Below are 5,353 nucleotides of genomic sequence, written 5' to 3' on the forward strand. Positions count from 1 at the left end.
ATAATGTTATGTGCACTTCGTTGAGTTTTGCTTACTTGAATGGACTGAAATATACCTGTCTCTTATACACATCTAGATGTGTATAAGAGACAGGTTTATTTCAGTATTTCACTTGGTGAAAGTTGATGACTCTTGAAGTTAAAAACACCTATATCTCCTCAATAACTTGGTTGTTTTTAATAATCTATACCTTATTTTAAAGATTATAATGTAGGGAATCCAATGAGGCAAAAATCGCATTTTTTTTTTTTTACGACAAGTGCCTGGTTTTGGTATGCCTGTACACAAATGTAAAGATTTTTCCTTAAGTTGCCACAAAATGTGGGATTGTGTCCCATATTGTAGTAAAAATTAGTAACCTATAATATTTTTACATACCCTTTCTGGACGTATTGCTTTCGGTTCAATGACTGTCCTCGGTTCAATGACTGACCTCGTATTTTAATCCCTAAACTGTACCCACCGCGAGCCACAACTGCTGTGCATATAACAAAACCAGGGTTGCCAGCAGCGTGACCACTCACAATTTTTGATATACCCAATAACTGGGTCAAAATTACCCAAGATTCAGCAAAAATTGCCCAAAATTACCCAAGATTCTTGAAAATGCATTAAAATTTGAAAACAATGTGTTTTTCGCATAGTTTAACTTTTAGTTCAATTTATAAACCATTTTTATTGTAATTGTTTGTGTTAATTATTAAAATTAATATTCATGAGGTGATAATACGGATAGAAAAATACGCCCTCAGTCGGCCAGTGTTATCAGTAGATCAGTGATCAAGTTTTATTATGTAATGCATTAATTAGGTAAGATCAATGGCAACGCAAATCACAAATTACCAATTTTGAACCCATGTTTATAGCAATTAACAGTCAACTAACAATGTTATGTGCACTTTGTTGAGTTTTGCTTACTTGAATGGACTGAAATATACTGTGTTACTTCTTAATTCTTCCTCTATCACAAAAATATTTAATTGTCTTAGTAAAAATAAAATACCCAAGGATTTGAACGGAATACCCAATAACCCAAGACCAAGTTAAAATACCCAAGATCTTGGGTAAATACTCAAGCAGTGGTCACACTGGTTGCCAGATAGTCGACAGCTTCACGGCCAAACACACACTATCTCACGGGCAAATTCGGCCAAACTTTTTTTCGATATCGGCCAAAATTCGCCGCCAGATTTCAATCCGATTAAAAGACAACAGAGGGTACATTCATTTGAAATACTGCAAAAATTATACGAAAATCAGCGGTCATTTGTTTGAAATTGAAGAAATTCAAATGATATACCCAGAATATTGTTAAAAATAATTAGCCTATGTTCTGTAGTTGCTGGCATGCAGGCAAATTTTCAGGGGCAAATCCAGAGATGTCCGAAAGGGGGAGGACTGCGGCCGAAAAAAGGGGAGAAAGGGGGGGGGGGCGAAAGTGGGTCCGATCGAGATAACACCATCTTAGAAGAAATTTGTCTTTTCTAGACGCCCGTTTGGGGGATCAATTTTTATTTTATTTTTTTTAAATTTTTTTTTACCACCCCTCCTCCTTAAATCCACCTCTGCTATTTAAAATCACAAAATCAAAAAAAGATTGATCTAAATTTGATTTAAATGTATTAAATATAAATGTGCATTGTAGTCGATCTATAACCTGCAATTTTAAGGGCCTGTTACTGGCAAATCCGTGGCACTCTTTAATTAGAATGAATTAAGTAACATAGTTAAGTAACACAAACTGGCGTTAAAACAAACCTATGAAAACTTTAATAAATACTTTTTATCGAAACTTTCGAAATTCGCCTCTGAATGTTATTGTCGCTGCAACCTAACTCCAGAATAACTTCGAAGAAGTCTGCAAAAAACTTGCTTGAAATTGGTGGTGCCATCGGACCCGAATGAGCATTGATATATGGCGCTCTACATAAAGAACACTGCGGCACCTAGGGCTATACAATTCAAGTGGGCAATAATAAAATAATTAAAGTACAGTATTTAATTTATATTCAAAAGAGATAGAACCTCCACTAGTAAGATGGAACAGATACAAAGACACACAATATATGGTACAAACTTGCAATGAACTGTCTTCATAAAGTTTAAACGAGGATAAACTTTATAACAATATATTTCATCCGAACAATTTAAATTATTAAATGTAACTGTTATCTTTTAAATAAATTCTCTTACGTCAAATCGGGGGAAATATATTAAGTGTTTAGTGCAAGTACAAACAAGTACAAGATTAGAATCAAATATAGAACAAAACCACTTTTATTGTATACACAGCCGCTGTACGTATATCCAGTCCCTTCCTTGCAAACCCTAGCATGGGTTGCCATTTGACCTTTTTGATGGCCAGATTCCTCAAATCTGGCCGTATAAAAATTTGCCTGGCCGTAACGTTTGAAAAGTCACGGCCAAAATATATTTGGCCGAATTTTTGAATTACATTTTTTTTTCAATAGGCCTAATATAACGTAGATTTGTTTTGGATATTGTTTTTGTTAGCTTAAATTCTATATTTGATTCTAATCATGTACCTTCGTTTGTACTTGCAGTAAACATTTAATCTATGTGTGTGTACAGTTACATTTATTAATTTAAATTGTTCGGATGAAATATATATATTTTTATGAAGTTTATCCTAGTTTAAGCTTTATGAAGACAGTTCAATGCAAGTTTCTACCATATATTGTGTCTTTGTATATATGTTCCATCCTAGTGGAGGTGCTCTCTTTTGAATTTCTTTTTAATATTTAATTATTATTGCCCACTTGAATTGTATATAGTAGGTGCTGCAGTGTTCGTTATGTAGAGCGCCATATATACTGTAAATGCTCGATGTGATCATTCGGGTCCGATGGCACCTCCAATTTCAAGCAAGTGTTACAGAGACTTCTTCCAAGTTACTCTGGAGTTGCATATGAGAAGAAGATAATTCTGATAGAAACATTCATTTATTGCTTTAAGTACCGCGGCAATAACATTCAGAGGCGAATTTACCCCCCCACCCACCTACTTTTTGGCAGAAAATTATAATGTCCATGGAGATTTTTGTATGATCGGAAAGAATTACTGTAAATGCAAGAAATGGAAGGAGGAGAGGGAGCGGAAAGAGTGTTTTAAATCTAGTTCCCGACCGAAACTTTCTCGCAATTGACACTGGCGGATCTGGGGATGGGGGATGTCAGAGGTCCTGACTCCCTCTCCCTTGGGAGAAAAATAATAAAAAGAATTCTTGACCTCTCGTTTAGCCTTCAGGACTCATAAGCTGAATTTTTTGGTATAATACCATATGTAGGCCTACTATTCAGACTAGACTTTGCATTGCGACCGGTTGCGTTGTAAACAGTTGTAATCCAAATTGTTCAGCAACAATTCGCAAACTTCGACAGAGCATTCAGACACCTTTTTACTTTGATAGCAACAATATAGGTCGTCCTGCTTTGTTTGACCTCAGCCAATCAGTGCCTATGGAATCCGTTGCGATCGGATTCCGTGGTAATTGGGAGTAATAAAGATTGTAGCACCCAATCGCAACGGGTAACAATTGCGAAATCGATTATTTACTTATCAATACTATTGGTGAGCTTTCAGACACGATTTTACTTCGCGATTGGGTGTCGCAATTGCTACAACCGATCGCAATGCGAAGCTAGTCTGAATGGGAAGTCGGAAGCTCGCATTTCCCGAAATCTAGGAATTAACAATTTCTCGGGGGAGACCCCGACCCTCTTCGATTTTTGAGGTTCATCGATTCATGGAAAAAAGAATAGGCCTTACGTAGGCCTATGTAATTACTCAATTTTGTTTATGTATGTAGGCTATGACTAGGCCTATACACACATAAGGCATTTACTGTATAAGAATGAGAAAAATGTATCCTGACCGTTTTCCAGAGGGGAATACCCTGAATTTAGTCATTAAGACACTTCAGAAGTCGGGAAAGCTCATTTCCCACCATTTAGAAATCAATATTTTCCCGGGAAGAACCCGACCCTCCTTTCTATTTGGGGTTTCATATGAAATCGTTTTCAAGAGGGGAAAACCTAATTTTAAAAAGGCATTGAAAGACACCTCAGAAGTCAGAAAAGCTGATCATTTCGCGCCATCAATCAAAATTTTCTCGGGGAGAACCCCTGCACTTTCTCTTTGGGGTTTATCGATTCATGGATAAAAGAATACGTATGCAACTACTCAATTTTGTGTGTATGTAGGCCTATACAGGCCTAGGCCTACTTACTGCTATAATAAGAATGAGAAAGTTATCTGACCGTTTTCAAGAGAGAGAAAACCTTGAATTTTGAAGAACTTAAAAAAACAACCTAGCTCAAAAGTCGGGAAAGCTCATTTCCCACCATCTAAGAAACAAAATTTTCCCGGGGAGGACCACCGGACCCCCTTCTATTTGATGTTTTAGGAAACATTTTGACCCCCAATCCCTAAACATGAACCCAGACCCCTCTGATTCATATTCCCATTCATCTTCCTAGTGCCCATCACTTTGAAAAACGTTCCGCCGGCTGTGTCATCACGCAGCGACTATTTGAAAATGATTTTTTTTTTTTGTTTCTCGAGAATAGTATTATAATTACTAGTACGCTATTACAAAATTGTGATATTTAGGCCTACTGTGAATGTTCAAAAACGTGTTTTTGCTGTTTCAATAAATGATTGGTTAATTTTACATATAGGCCTAATTAAATTGTTTTTCTATGGTCAATGTTTATATGTTATAAAACACCTGCCACAGAAAAACCGTCTCAATGATTTTTAACGGTATAACATTACATTTTGATATAAATTACTGTCTATAGTTTTTTGCACTATCATTAACAAAGGAAATTCCCACCTGCAAATGTGTATGCTTCAGTGGATTTATTAAAACAACACCCTATAAGTACAGTGAAAATAGCTATAAAAACACACCTTAGTTTGTTTAGTAAGAAATTATATGGGGGAGGGGAAATTAAGATTTCTGTGGTATAGTGAGTGCAGGGACGGACATAAAAATGGGTCAGAGGGCCAAATTACATTTTTGATATAACACTGATGGCCCCAATCAAACTTTGATTTTTCAGTGTGCTCTCAAAATCATGTGAAAATTAGCTTTGAAAAAACACCTTAGATTGTGTCAGTAAGAAATTATTTGAGGGAGATGAAATATATGCTTCTGTGGAATAGTTAGTGCGGGGTTGGGCATAACAAATTGGTCAGAGGGCCAAATTGAATTTAACACCGAGGGAAGCACCTAAACATTTGTTAGTGTGCTCCAAAAAAACCCATTTGTGGACTGCTTTTATATCATTTAATGCAGGCCCGTAGCGTCGGCGGGAGGGGGCAAGGG

Source organism: Anneissia japonica, unplaced genomic scaffold (genome assembly GCF_011630105.1).
Source record: "Anneissia japonica isolate Jap-2015-1 unplaced genomic scaffold, ASM1163010v1 scaffold288214_len167563_cov143, whole genome shotgun sequence".
NCBI classification, from domain to species: domain Eukaryota; kingdom Metazoa; phylum Echinodermata; class Crinoidea; order Comatulida; family Comatulidae; genus Anneissia; species Anneissia japonica.